At 36.7% G+C, this 16256-nt stretch overlaps 1 non-coding gene across 1 annotated transcript; it reads right to left on the reverse strand.

Annotated features, from left to right (window-relative positions):
• Positions 1-5711: 5711 nt before the first annotated feature.
• On the reverse strand, positions 5712-5818 carry LOC141593611 (small nucleolar RNA R71). The gene has a single exon (XR_012521686.1). It is a non-coding gene; the product is annotated as a small nucleolar RNA R71 (small nucleolar RNA).
• Between the last annotated feature and the right edge of the window lie 10438 nt (positions 5819-16256).

A 16256-nucleotide genomic window follows, 5' to 3' on the forward strand; every position in this document is an offset into this window, starting at 1 on the left:
AACAGGAAAAACACTACAATCACAAAGAAGAGTAACACCTAATGCCGCCATAGAACCAAAGATAACAACGAAAAAATGAAAATCTTTGAAAGGTAAAGACAACACGAACAAACAATTAAAACATCAGAAATAACTTGACAACAAACTAACCACAAGAATAACAGCAGAATAACACAAAAAGAATAACAGTAAATACAACAGGAAAAACAATACAATGACAGGAACATAACGCTGCAATGACACCATAGAACCAATTTAACAGCGGAATAACAGAAATACTATAAAGTAAAGACAACACGAACAAACACAAAACCCTAGAAAAAGAACAGTAAACAATTAAAACATGACAAATAACTTGACAACAAACTAAGCGCTAGAATAACCGCGGAATAACACAAAAACTAAAGTGTGTAGAGATCAATAATAAAATACTCAACACAACTCTTCAACTAGAACATGCAAATCACTTCAAAACAATAGAAAAACTGCACAAACTACTAGAACATGCAAATCACTTCAGGAAAAATCAGAAAATTCAAAATGCAGCATAACATTACAATGAAGGAACTGCAAAAACGCAATAACGACATTAAAGTACTCGACTAACTAAACCTATCGATTATTAAACTGAAAACGAAAAAGAGAAGCATAGAAAAGCATCAAATAAAACAAAATAACAGAATAAAAGAGGAAAATTGCATGAAATTACCTTCAATCGGAAGAAAGATGATGAACGGCGAAGAAAAGTGAGGGGAAAATACGAAGAAGACGAACGGTTGAAGAAGAATAACACAACAATAATAGAAGAGAGAGGAACGCTAGCAGGTGAAAATGATTATCAACGGTTTCGCATTAATACAGATTATAAATTAGAGAAGGAAACAGTTAAGAATATTAAATGACGGAAAGTAGAGAGAGAGAGAGAAAGAAAAAAAAAGAGAAAATAAACTAAATAACAATGCTTTTATATGACAACTAAGATTAATCTTGGCCACCCATCTCTAATTTAATCTAATGGCTGAGATTCACCCAACTTACAACTCGCCATAAGAACCAAAAATACCAAATCCAATCTCTCTCTCCCCCTCTCTCTCTCTCTCTCTCTCTCTCTCTCTATATATATATATATATATATATATATATATATATATATATATATATATATATATATATATTTTCCTAAATTATATTCAAGTGATATTTCCAATTTTTATATCAAACTTTTACATTTCACTTGGCAAAAAAGTATCGTTAAAAAATTATTAAAATAATATAATTAACTTAGTGGTAAAAAATATTATCATTAGAATATAGATTTCATATTATTTGCACACATCAAAACTTCTTAGTAAGTAAAATTGTGTAATTTTTAGTATGTTTTGTCCCACATTGGAAAATAACGTAGGTGTGGTGAATATACTACATATAAATAGTAGAATTGTCCACATCGAAAGATTAGTATAAGGTGATGTGATCCTATGATTATAAATAGGAGGCATATTTGGAACTTATGTATCCACCCAAAAAATTTTGAGTCTTGTAAATATTGCTTTAAAGAGCTGTTAAGATTTTTTATCATTATCTACGATATGATATAAAAAATAAAGTAAAAATCGTTGGAACTATCCGGGAAAGAGTTAACAACATGAACAAGAAAAAAATATAAAAAACTAAAGGTTTTACTAATGGTAGTCTCTTGACACAGTACAAAACTAACTATTTTACTAATGGTTGTCTTCTGAATGCAATAATAGAGCGTTAATGAGTCGTTATATGTACGATGTAGATATCCCTATCTAATGATCGAGACTAAGTGGTTTTACCTTCAAAGAAAAATAATATGTATACAATAGTGGGTTTTTTAAGAAGAGACATGTACTTCTTGGTATGTGATGTGACTCATATTTGCGCACATTTAGTCCCCTAATTGAGCCTATTTTGCATTCTATTATAGCATTCCTTGGCCATTTTATCCGTCAAAACCTTCTTATTTGCTTTTCTAGTGCATTTCATAGGTTTTGTAGAAAAGGAGATAAATGAGGCAAAAATTCCCGTCTCTCATGCTTATTTGGAAGGTTATTGACGATATTGGATGGACTAGTATGAAGAGGAGGCAAGAACGAGAACCAACAACACAAGAATAAGGGGTATGCAAGAGGAGGAAAAGCAAGGAATCCATTACATGAAGAAATTGCTCGGAACCCAAACCAAGAGTTGCTCCTTTGGCTCTGAAAGTATTCTAAATGAAACGGCGTCAAAAAATCAAGTGATCTAGGCTTTTGAATCACTCTAATAGGAGTCCGGATGAGAATATGACGTCCGTTTTACAATCCGAGCTCAAACAAAGAAGCTGTCCGCCAATCCGCTCGTCCCCCCTTCAAAGACGCTCGTCTTCCCTTCCTATTATCCGAGCGTCCCGATGCCAAGACGCCCGTCTTGAGGCCTTGTGATCCGAGTGTCCCGACCCCTTGGCCGCTCGGATTCCTTTCCAGTGCAACCGTCTTCTCCTTGTTCCACTCGGGATGCGCATATTTCTGAAAGACTAGCTAAAAGGAGACCCACATCTTTTCTGAGAGGAGCGATTCCCTACCCAACATTTAGCATTGTTATTTACTATTTTACCCTTACTTAACCTAATGATGCTCTACTATATATGCCCCATTTGTAATAATCAGACCATCATGTTCTTAGAGTAGAAAAGCTTCCACATTAGAAAATCCTCTTAGAATAGATTAGGAGTAGATTAGAATAGATTATCCTTTAATCTTTCCACAAAATTACATATTAATCTTTCCTTAATTATTGTTCAAGTTTATTATTCAAGTTTATTATTGGGTAATTGAAGATTATTGGGTTATTATTGGAGAATTGGCAACTCTTTATCAATCAATCAAGTTTTCTTCTATTATTCTTTGCTTTATTATTTGGATCATAAGTTGGTACAATTCCTTTACTCTTTACTCTTTATTGTTTATTTCTTCATTCTCTTATCATGTTTACACTTGTTGTGATGATTGACACCATTAATGACATGTTTACCATGATAATAAGTGAGTAGTCATTTAACTAGGATTAGTGGGTAATTAGGGGAAACAAACATGGGATTAGTTATGCTTAATTTAATATGTTTCCATGATTAAGATTGCTTGTTTGTTGTAATGTCAACCTATGCACATGTTATGTTTGATGAAATGCTAAGCCTATGAATCCTTGCATTTACAACCATCTCTTATCTATTCAACTTGACTTGTAAGATATAAACCAACTCGAGTCTTGTTAGACCATGCATAGAAGTGATTAGGAGGAAAGTAAGTCGACTTGTAGGTGTTGTACAATCTAATCGATTCGGCTCCGGGATCCAAATCTTCCTAAGAACTATAAGACATAAACCAACTCGGTTCCTTTACAACATAAATTGCTTGCAACTTTGTGAACATGTTTGTATGATCAACTCCCATGAATCCCCTATGAGCCCATGATATCCTAGTACTCTTTATTACTTGTTCACACCCTTATTTACTTTATTGCTTGCATTAGTCTAGACACAACTACAAACCAAAACCAATTGTGACACTAGCATAAATTGAGATAGATAAACTTAGAACCCAAAGCACACCGTCCCATGGATCGACCTCGACTTACCGCTAACTAGTTGTTTGTTGAGTATTATTGATACGTGCATATTCTATACACTTTATTTGAGGTTTTGGCACGTATTTCCATGCTTAATTGGTGGCTTAAGGCTGCTATTTCTCCCGAAACGGTTTACTTTGCATTTTTCTATGATTTATTGTAGGAATGCGTGGAAGTAGGCTAAATCAAGCCAAGTTCGTCCTCTGGAAGCGAGTTTGAGGAAGCTAAGAGGAAGGAGAGCTCATTCACTCACCTTGAGATGCGTGCAAGGAGTGAAGACTCATTTTGGAAGTATCAAGGAGCCACTGCACAGCATACTTAGTCGATCGACTAAGCCTTTCTGTCGATCGACCACTGGAGCTTAGACAGGAGCTACTGTTCCGCATGTTCGGTCGATCGACCTGCATTCCCGGTCGATCGACCTGTTTTCGAGCTGTTGTTCAATTTTCCGTGTTAGACTTTTAAAAGCCCAACTTGTAATTAACTTTCAGTATCTTTTATCAGTTGAACGCAGCAACTTTTAGAGCATGCAATTTTCATTCGGAAAAAAACTTAGTTTTCAGATCTAGCTTGAGACGGAGACCTGGATTCGAATGTTTGGTTCTTGATATTCAATTAGTAAGCCTTTAATACATTTGTTCTTTCTTTATATTCTTCATTGTTGATTTAATTCTTGTTTTCCTCAATTAATTTCAGTAATTGGTTTCTCTCCTTTGTTCTAATTAGATTCTATCATGTTGGATTCGTTCTTTATTGTTAATCTAGTAATTAGTATAGTCTCGATTATGCGTAGGTAACTCCTTTGATTGGGAACGAGGTGAGCCATGGTATAGAAGTAGGGTAGTTGTGTAGCATGAGTTTTTCCGTATTGGTCTTGTTATCTTTTGATGGATTTCTTTGCTAGGTCGAAAGATTGGTAATTTAATTTGTCGCTAGATTTAGAATTTCTCTTGAGTGAAAACTTTGATAAATTCTAGGGAATTATTAGACCGCGAGGTTATTCGAGTGTTGATCGAAAGATTGGCTTATCTTCCCTGAGACCGTATTAAAAGATCTCCGCTGCTTGACTGACCTGTTATGTGCCATGGTGAACCGAAGTTCCCGATCCTCTTTTCATCTTGTTAAGAATCTTCATTTTATAAATTAGCCTGTTAGTCAATCAATTTCAACTCCCAATTAATTGTTACCTTTTTAGACTGAAAAATAGCAAACAAAATCAACCTTGTCTCTCTGTGGTTCGACCCTTACTATCACTAGCTATAGTTTTAGTTTGGAAAATAAATATTATTTTTGACACCTTACGACGGGTATCAATTATAAATGTGTTTGATTGGATGTGTGACGACCAACTCTTGTCCATCAAAATGGCGCCATTGCTGGGGACGGTGTTAACTTGATTTAGATTTTCTTAGATTGTTATTAGTTGTGTCTTTCTTTCTTTGCCTTGGGGAAGTAAAACTCCTCAAGGTTTGTTCTAATTGTTTTCAAGTTGTTTGATATTTTGCATGTCTAGAAGATCACAAGGTAACTTGTTACCCATTGATCGCGAGATTGAAAGAAATTTGACAAACAATAGAAGGCTTGTTAGAAACACTTTGAGAGGTATCGGTGAGGTTGTAAATATTCACTCTCTTGAGTTCATCAACCCTTTTGCAAGAGAAAGTGAGGAGAACCCAACACAAAATCCAACACAAAATCAACCCACAATGTCTAAATTTTCATCACATTCCGTACCAACCGAGGAAGACCTACCCAATGGAACTCCCACACTACAACACTTAACCGGAAATTTCATTGCCAAATCCGCATTTATCCAATTAGTCGAAAGAAGCCAATTTGGGGGTATGCCTAGTGAAGACCTTCACTCTTACATGGAGACTTTTTGTGACTATTGTGATGCAATTTCACAAACCGGTGTGACTCAAGAACAAATTCGATGGGTCTTATTTCCTTTTTCTCTAATTGGTACCGCAAAACAATGGTTAAAGAGCCTTGATAAGGCTACACTTGGAGTTGACTCTTGGAAGAAATTGGCTCTAGCTTTCTACAAAAAGTTCTACCCACCGGAAAAGACAAATATGCTAAGAGCTCAAATTACGGGTTTTAAGCAAATGGACGAAGAATCTTTGTATGAAGCTTGGGAGCGTTTCAAAGGAATTTGTCGCTCATGTCCTCACCATGGACTTAGCGAGTGGTTCTTGGTTCAACAATTTTGGAACGGTCTTTATGAAGACTCAAGAAACATTCTCAACATGGGATCAAATGGTATGTTCACGGAAGTTGACGACAATCAAACTTGGAACAAAATTGAGGAAATGGCGGTCCATAATTCACAATGTAGTAGGCCTCGCAAGGCCACAAGAGGAGGAAAGCATGAAGTGGGCTCTATTACTCAATTGGGTGCTCAACTTAGTGCTCATATTGATACCATTAACTTAAAGTTCGAAAAGGCTATGGCTAAACTTGAAGAAGCCTCAAAATCTCCAAAGCTTCATGTCAATGCCATGACGGCATCTTCATCAATCCCGAGTGGGATATGTGAGAATTGTGGAACCTTGGGACATGACCAAAATGAATATCGGGGCACTAGTGAACAAGTAAATGCTTTTCAAGCATACAAGAGTGGTACCCCTTATTCAAATTATTACAATGAAAACACCAAGTTTCATCCAAATCTCTCATATAAAAGCCAAAATGTTCAAAACCCTCAACCAACATACACCCCACCACCCATGAGAAACCAAAATCAAAGACCCTTTTTCAACCAAAACCAAGGTTACCAAAATCAAACTCCATACAATCAACAAAATGACCAAGATTTTGATGTTCAAAAAGCGGTCCTTCAAATGCAAAAGAATCAACAAGAATTTTTCACTCAAATACAAAAAGATAGCCAAGCAAAGGAAATCACCATCAACAACATCCTAGCCCACACAAAAATGTTAGAAACTCAATTGACCCAACTAGCATCTTCAAGTTCTCAAAGACAAAAGGGGCAATTACCACCTCAAAGTAATCCCCCAAGACATGAAACGGTTAGTGCCATCCACTTGAGTAGTGGTACGAGATATGAAGGACCAAAGAAGCAAGTTGAGGATGAAGTTGTGGAAGCTAGTGACAAAGAAGAAGTTGTGCAAAACTCCAAGGAAGGAGAACCAACAAAAGAAGAAGTTTCAAATAAAAGTGAAGAAAAGGCCAAAGAGAAGGAGCCCATTGTGATTAGACTTCCATTCCCAAGTCGTCAAGCTAAGCCTAAGTTTGATGACCAACTTGGAAAATTTATGGAAATTGTGAAGAATTTGGAAGTCTCAATTCCTTTCACGGAATTAATCAATCACGTGCCGGCCTATGCAAAGTACATGAAGGACATCCTTACGAAAAAGAAGTCGATCCAGAAGCTTGAGACTATCGCCTTCACTAAGGTGAGTAATGCAATCCTTCAAGGGAGTTCACCTCCGAAACTTAAAGATTCGGGAAGCTTCTCAATACCGTGTACCATTGGCGACACCACGATCAACAAGGCTTTGTGTGATCTAGGAGAAAGCGTGAGTGTTATGCCGTATTCGGTTAGTAAAAGGTTAGGGATAGGAGAGTTTAAATGTACCAACATCACACTTTAAATGGCCGATAGATCAATGAAGACACAGTTAGGGGTATGGGAAGATGTTCCCGTGAGAGTTGGGAAATTTTTCATCCCGGTGGACTTTGTCATTGTTGACATGGAAGAAGACTCCAATATTCCGATCATTTTAGGTAGACCTTTCTTGCACACCGCGGGTGCGGTGATAGATGTGAAGCACGGAGAGCTTACTCTTGAAGTGGGAGACGAGAGCATAACTTTCAATCTTGACAAGACCATGAGAGCTCCCCGTTTGCATGAACCATGCTTCATGGTTGATCACTATAACCGGAAGGATGATAGGAAGAAGTCGGAATTCCAATGGAAAAAGAAAGTTGATGACGCTCCATTCAAAGAGCAAGAGAATAGCAACAAAAAGAGGTTAAAAGATCACCCATGACAAGTGAAGAGGATGGCCTCATTGGCCAAAACACAAAAGAAGGAGAGTTGTCTCTATCAACTCAAGAGATTTTTAATGATCAAGTAGACGAAGTTTGCGGTCTTTGGGATGATGAGTTCGAAAGGATATTCAATCCCTACATTGGTAATGCTATGAACCAAGATCATCATGGAGAACAACAAGTGCAAAGATCTATTGAGGATCTTTATCATGATAATGAAGAAGCTTTCGACTACTTATTCAAGGTATTGAGTAACATCAACAACACCTTGAACATGCCCCCTTGACATCTCACATTGGATGAGAGTTTGGTGGAGTCCTCTCCAAACCACCATTTGTAAATATTCTAACTCCCTAACTTGCATTTCAATTTTTACATTGCATTTTTGTCATTTTTGCATTTATATTTTTGTGCCTTGATCAAGATATTCATCATTTTTGAGAGAAGTGAGGGAGGGACTTATGATTTTATTGATGTGTAGTGCTTTGACTTAGTGTGGGGATAGCAATTTCCTAGGCTATTCATGCCTTTGTAGTGCCCCCACAATGAAGAACACGATAATTGAAGAATGAAAATGATACGGGTTAAGCAGTACCCACGGATGGACCTGAATCCGTGTGGACAGGGAAAAATCCGAGCGTCTCAAATGGGAATCCGCTCGTCCTGAGGAATCCGAGCATCCTATGTCACCAGACGCTCGTCTGGCTGAACTGTGGAATTAAAAAAAAATGGTCTGTCACAGAATCCGAGCGTCCCAGTGAAGAATCTGCTCGTCTGATACAAGACGCTCGTCTTTCTGCTGTTGGATTTTAAAGTATCACCCTGTAACAGAATTCGAGCGTCTTTTAAAGAATCCGCTCGTCTCACATTGAAGAATCCGCTCGTCTTTCCTGAAAGACGCTCGTCCTGTCGCGTCATTTCCTGAAGCAAATCGTGCAGAATCCGAGCGTCCCAGTCCTGAATCCGCTCATCCCTGCTGCTATTTCAAAAATTAACGGGTCTCTTTTAAACCCTTATTCCCTCATTCATTTTCATTTCTTCTACATTCAAACACTACCCAAAACCCAAAAACCCTCATCCTCTACATCACAAAACAAGATTTCCTCAACTAAATTCAACAAAATCAAATCCAAACTTCCCCACAACAAAAATTAATCACTCCTCTTACAACAACAATTCATTCAAACACCAAAATCTTCAACCTTTGAGTCGATTTTTAAGATACAAAGCAACATTCTTTCATCTTAAATCGATTTGGGCATAACTAAAAATTGAAGATTTCAATCTCTCTTTGGTGTAATCAACAATGGCAAGAACTAAAGGAGGTAACAAGGCACCCCCAAAGAAGACACTTTCAAAAAGGCAACAAACTCTTCAAGCAAAACAATTGTCAAAGGCATTGGTAGTCCATGAGGCAAGGTTGGAGGTTCAACAAGGTCCCCCTATGGAAGCTACAACATCAACAACTCCGGTCATTGAGCAATTATCTAATTATCCGGGGGTAATTTTCACTTCCGACTCTCATAGGGATAAATTTGTTCTCTTTGCTAAGAAGACCATTATGCCTACAAAAATTATTTGTGAAGATGCTTTGACAAAGTTGGGTGTTTTTGAACAAACCAAAACCTTCTTTGAGGCTATGGGATTGGGTAAATTGTTCACCATGAAAGAATTCACATACCCCTCCCTCACATTGGAATTTTTGAGTTCCTTGAAAGTTACAAGGGTAGAAACTAGAACCCAGAGTTTTGTCTTGCAAATGTCAATAGACGCATCACTTTTGGTGAATTGAGTAAGATTTTAGGCCTTAGTGATACCCCGTACTATGAAAAGATCCCCGAAAAGTATGACCCCGCTCCTCTTTGGGAGGCAATTTCCGGAAAGAAATTTATGCGTTTTCATGATTGTCGTGCTCTATTAGTCCACCATCCGGGCATTAGAGTGTGGCATAAGGTCATTGGGAATACTTTGATAGCAAGAAATGGCACTAATCATCTTACCAAGCTCGATTTTGTTCTTCTTGAGTCGGCCTTAAACATAGGAAAGGAATATACTAAGCCATATAATGCTCTAAGACTTTTGGTTGAAAGATGGCTTAATGTCGATTGTGGTAAAGAGGGCACCGCTTTAATTGTGAATGGAGGTCTAGTTACCCATTTGGCCAAGCATTTTGACCCAAATTTCAACAAAGACAACACCTATGTAGCGGTTAAAGGAGGTCATCTCATTGATATGGACACCATGATTCACAAGTTTAAGTGGGTCAAGCATGCTTCTCTTGACACCAAATATGGGTGGTTAACCAATGAAGCTAGATCCTTCACTTTGCCTTCGCAGATTTGCCGATTGAGTGTTCACCGACCAAACTACCTTCTTCCACTCTCCGAGGAGACCGAGTACATTATTCAACAACAAAGAGGCGAGATTGATGAGCCCTCCTCCTCCATTATTGCACCACCCTACCCATTCAAGTATCAAGAGTTCAAACCCAAGGATGTTGAGGTAGGAAATGACTACTTGACCCTACTCATGAGGGAAATGCACAACCAAGCCTATAATGATCGAGTGGATGCCTACAAGACCCAATATCCGCCCCTCCTTCATTTATCTAGGCAAAGACTACTTGATCCATCATGTCCTTTGCCTAGTTGGGCGGATAGGGAAGTTTTCTTTCCTAGCACCTCTAGTGGTGAAAGACCGGGTGGAGAGGAGATTGTTGATGAGGGTGTTGATAAAGAAGGTGAAGAACAAAAGGTTCAAGAGAATGTTGAAGAAGAAGAAGCTCAAGAAGAGGAAGAAGAAGAAAGTGAGGAAGAACAAGGAAGTGGAAGTGGGAGTGGAGATGATTCCACATCTATGGAGGAAAATGATGATAATGATGATATGATGGAGGATTAGAAAACCTTGGAGGCTCCTACACTCTTATGGTTTGTCTACTTCTTTTACTTTATTTATTTTATCTTGATCATAGTTTTGAGAGTCCTAGCAACATAGAGGACTAACACCTTGGCCTCATTTAGGTGTTCATTATTTATTGTTCCCATTTGTAAAATCCAAAACGACAATTTAATTTGTAGTTTCATGCATTGCATTCCATGTGCATGAACTACCCCAATTTCATGACATTAGAAATAATGTCTACTTTGGTTTGGGAAGTCCATACATATGCATCGGGATCTAATCTAAATTACGCTCTCCGCCATAACAAAAACACATGCATCATGTAGTGTAGCTTAGTATAGTTTGCATTTAGTTTAGAAATCATGCATCATGCTTGCATAATTTCCTATCGTATTGGCCATTTAGGACAATGCCCATACTAGTGTGGGGATGGGAAATTCTAACTTGACTTTTATTCAAAAAAAAAATCCAAAAAAAAAATCCAAAAATTCGAAAAATCCAAAAAATTGAAAAATTGAAAAATCCAAAAACAAGTTCATTTCCTTTGTAATGTAGTTTTGTATATATTTTTGTATATATTGTGTTTGTTCATCCTTGTTCACATTGATTGACTACGCCACATCTGAGACATGAGGATATTGAAGACCGCATGGTATGATCTTTCCAATCTCCTTTTTCCTCTTTATGTTAATGACTGCTTTATTTTGATTGATGCGGTATAACAATGTGAACTTAGGATTGCATTTAGATTATTTGGCATATTAGTTGGTGGAATCATATGCATTAGGATGTATAAATGTTAGTTGCATCATGGCATATAGTTGCATGTTAGAAAATTTTGTGAAACCGTCTACTTGGGAAGCTTGACAAGTGTACATAGGCCCTAGTAGATGCTTTTTTCTTTTTAAGACTTTGCTTGTTAGAATACTTGTAAAACACCCTAGGATGTGTCATATTAGTATCCTTTGACCCATGGTTTAAGGCCTAGTCAAGAATACCTTGTGGTGTGATAACTCCTTGGCTAACGTTTATTCCAAGGTGACCCTTGAAACCATGCAACCATCATTCATCCATGTTCTACCATATTTTTGTCATCAAAGGGAATGGGCACAAAAAGAAATTGTTCAAATTTGAGTTCAAGAAATGAAATGAAAAGTCAAAAAGTTTGCAAATTGCATCAAAAGAAAAGAGGAGTAACAAAAATGAAAAATCCTATGCTTCAAATACAAGGCACCCTCGTTACTAATTTGGGTGACTTTGAAAATGTTCAAAAGATATGCAAAAGTTGAAAAGTTGTCAAGTATTGAAATGCCAAAAATCAAAAGAAATGGCAAAAGAAAATGTTCTCAAATGTTATATGCCACAAGAAATTGGGGGGAAAACAACAACAAAAGCAAACTCCCAAATGAAACTCAGGGGTCGTTTGGTTCACTACTTAGAAATGGAATGGATTGGAATGAGAAACCATAGGAGTATGGGGTTCCAATTCCATACCTTCCAAAACATGTTTGGTTCATTAGAAAAATAAACATGAAGGAATGGAGTTTGAATCCATGGGAAGGAGGTGGGTATGGGATTCCAAGGGGTTGGGGTGGAATGAGAATCCATCAGGATTCTAACTCAATTCCAAAACACCCCAACCAAACACAAGAATGACTAGAATCCATTCCATTCCATTCCAAACCTCCCAACCAAACACCCCCTCAAATACTATTGATCCTTTTATCCATCATATCCATTTTTGTGCATGGTAGAGAGGGGTCAACCCTTCTTCTTGTCTAGGCAAGAAGGGGAATTCCGCGATCCTCCAGTGTTTCTAACACCATGGGGAGTCTATTCTTGACAAAAACATTTAACGATTGAGGACAAAGGTACCCTAGCTTGACACAACTTGAAGTTGATTTATTGGTATCCTTCTAGGCTTAGTAGTTTGAAGAAATCATATCTATGAAGGAGTGTGTACCCTTGAATTGCTTCCCCTTTAGATAATTTCCGCCACTTAGATGAGGAAAGTGGCTATTCTTTTGTAGATGCATCCATTATTTAATTTTGTGTGCTTTAATGATTGGATGTGTCGCCATTTTGGCAAGACCCACCTTGCCTTGCAAGAAGGCATCCTACCTCATGGTTGTCTTGTTGTGAGTTGAAGGGGCGGAGTGAGACCCGCTAATTGTTTCACATCGGTTATATTAGTAAGTTAGATTGAATAAGGGTCCTAGTTTTAGTCACCTCTTTACTCGGGACGAGTAAAGGTTCGGTTTCGGGATATTTGATGCGACTAATATTTGCGCACATTTAGTCCCCTAATTGAGCCTATTTTTCATACTATTATAAAATTCCTTGGCCATTTTATCCGTCAAAACCTTTCTATTTGCTTTTCTACTGCATTTCATATGTTTTGTAGAAAAGGAGATAAATAAGGCGAACATTCCTGTCTCTCGTTCTTATTTGGAAGGTTATTGATGATATTGGAAGGACTAGTATGAAGAGGAAGCAAGAACGAGAGCCAACAACACAAGAATAAGGGGTATGCAAGAGGAGGAAAAGCAAGGAATCCATTACATGAAGAAATTGCTCGGAACCCAAACCAAGAGTTGCTCCTTTGGCTCTGAAAGTATGCTAGATGAAACGGCGTCGAAAAATCAAGTGATCTAGGCTTTTGAATCACTCCAATAGGAGTCCGGATGAGAAAATGACGTCCGTTTTACAATCCGAGCTCAAACAAAGAAGCTGTCCGCCAATCCGCTCGTCCCGAGACTCAAGACGCTCGTCCCCTGAGACAATCCGCTCGTCCCCCCTTCAAAGACGCTCGTCTTCCCTTCCTATTATCCGAGCGTCCCGATGCCAAGATGCCCAACTTGAGGCCTTGTGATCCGAGCGTCCCGACCCCTTGGCCGCTTGGATTCCTTTCCAGTGCAACCGTCTTCTCCTTGTTCCACTCGGGATGCGCATATTTCTGAAAGACTAGTTAAAAGGAGACCCGCATCTTTTCTGAGAGGAGCGATTCCCTACCCAACATTTAGCATTGTTATTTACTATTTTACCCTTACTTAACCTAATGATGCTCTACTATATATACCCTATTTGTAATAATCAGACCATCATGTTCTTAGAGTAGAAAAGCTTCCACATTAGAAAATCCTCTTAAAATAGATTAGGAGTAGATTAGAATAGATTATCCTTTAATCTTTCCACAAAATTACATATTGGTCTTTCTTTAATTATTGTTCAAGTTTATTATTCAAGTTTATTATTGGGTAATTGAAGATTATTGGGTTATTATTGGAGAATTGGCAACTCTTGATCAATCAATCAAGTTTTCTTTTATTATTTGGATCATAAGTTGGTACAATTCCTTTACTCTTTACTCTTTATTGTTTGTTTCATCATTCTCTTATCATGTTTACACTTGTTGTGATGATTGACACCATTAATGACATGTTTACCATGATAATAAGTGAGTAGTCATTTAACTAGGATTAGTGGGTAATTAGGGGAAACAAACATGGGATTAATTATGCTTAATTTAATATGTTTCCATTATTAAGATTGCTTGTTTGTTGTAATGTCAACCTATGCACATGTTATGTTTGATGAAATGCTAAGCCTATGAATCCTTGCATTTACAACCATCTCTTATCTATTCAACTTGACTTGTAAGATATAAACCAACTCGAGTCTTGTTAGACCATGCATAGAAGTGATTAGGAGGAAAGTAAGTCGACTTGTAGGTGTTGTACAATCTAATCGATTCGGCTCCGGGACCCAAATCTTCCTAAGAACCGTAAGACATAAACCAACTCGGTTATCTTACAACATAAATTGCTTGCAACTTTGTGAACATGTTTGTATGATCAACTCCCATGTATCCCCTATGAACCCATGATATCCTAGTACTCTTTATTACTTGTTTACACCCTTATTTACTTTATTGCTTGCATTAGTCTAGACACAACTACAAACCCAAACCAATTGTGACACTATCATAAATTGAGATAGATAGACTTAGAACCCAAAGCACACCGTCCCATGGATCGACCTCGACTTACCGCTAACTAGTTGTTTGTTGAGTATTATAAATGTGTTTGATTGGATGTGTGACGACCAACTCTTGTCCATCAGTATGTTATATCTTTCACATTGTAAAATAATGTAGGCATGAGGAACATACTACGTCTAAATAATTAAATTATGTATCTCACATCGAAAGAATAGTATACGGTAGGGTAATTCTATAAATATAAATAGGAGGCATCCTTGAAACTTAGGTATTCACCCGAAAATTTTTGATATAAAAGATATGTACTTTTTAGTATGTTGCATGTCCCACATTGAAAAATAATGTAGGTGTGGGGAATATATTATGTATAAATAATAGAACTGTCTCATATATATACATTTTCTATATTATATTTAGGTGATGTTTATAAGTTTGATATAAAAACTTTATATTTTATTTGACAAAAAAATATCGTATGAAAATTATATAATTAGATTGTGACAAAAAAATGCTATCATTAAAGTGTAGATTGTATTGTAGTTTCTCATTATTAAATCGGGTTGATGTCAAAGTAGATGCGAAAAAAATGGTGTACTTAGTATGTTAGTTGTCCCATTGAAAACTAATGTAAGTGTGGTGAATATATTATGTATAAATATTTGAATTGTTCCACATCGGAAGATTACCATAAGGCAGGGTGATCTTATGATTATAAATAGAAGTCATAACCCAAAATCTTTTGATTCTCTTAAGTATTGTCAGAGAGAACTCTTAAAAGAGTTTGTATTACGGTCTCTACAATAATAATTTCTAACCTAATTTAATCTTTGAAAAATCTTTTAGTTATTATAATATATACTCGGTATTTTTTATTTTATATTTAAGTGATGTTTCTAATTTTTATATAAAAACTTTTACATTTCATTTGGCAAAACAATGTCGGTAAAAAAATTATGAAAATAATATTATTAGATTCATGGTAAGAAATGTTATCATTAGAGTATATATAGATTTCATATAATTTGCACATATTAAAGATGATATATTTCATAGTATGTTATGTAACACCCGCGAATTTTCCATTTTGGCAAATATAATTTAATTAACCGTTCTATTGTCTTATTTATATTTTAAATTATTTAATTTAATTGATTTCATTATTAAACATGATTTTTTATAAATATTATATTTTTAAAGCTTAAGTTATGTGAAATAAATATTTTGGTCGGATAATAATAATAATAATAATAATAATAATAATAATATTCCCCGTCTTGAGTTGTAGTGGGCTTGAGACGAAACTTCTAGTGTATACCGACTCAATTTGAGCTGTTGGGCTTTTTATAACTTATGGGCTTTTCCCTTCTCTTTTCCCTTCACAAAACCCCCAACTAAACCCTCACAACTCCATCTCCCTCACTCCTAAATTCTGAAATTTCCCAACAAACACACAACTACAACACCATTGTTACACAACCTCCACCTTCTTCACTAAATTGGCCATAAAACCTTCATTTCTCATCGGTTTTCAGTGATTTTCGCGTCTATCTCTTCCTCTCATCGCCCTCCTTCTTTCTAGGTAAGAAAAGAACTATCTTTCCTCCATTAATGGGGCTGTCGAGCCAATTTCTCATGGTACCCTTTTTTCTAGTTTCGATTTTTAGTCTTATTTGGTGTTTTCTTATGTTTAGGAGAAAGTTTA

Source organism: Silene latifolia, chromosome 7 (genome assembly GCF_048544455.1).
Source record: "Silene latifolia isolate original U9 population chromosome 7, ASM4854445v1, whole genome shotgun sequence".
Classification (NCBI taxonomy): domain Eukaryota; kingdom Viridiplantae; phylum Streptophyta; class Magnoliopsida; order Caryophyllales; family Caryophyllaceae; genus Silene; species Silene latifolia.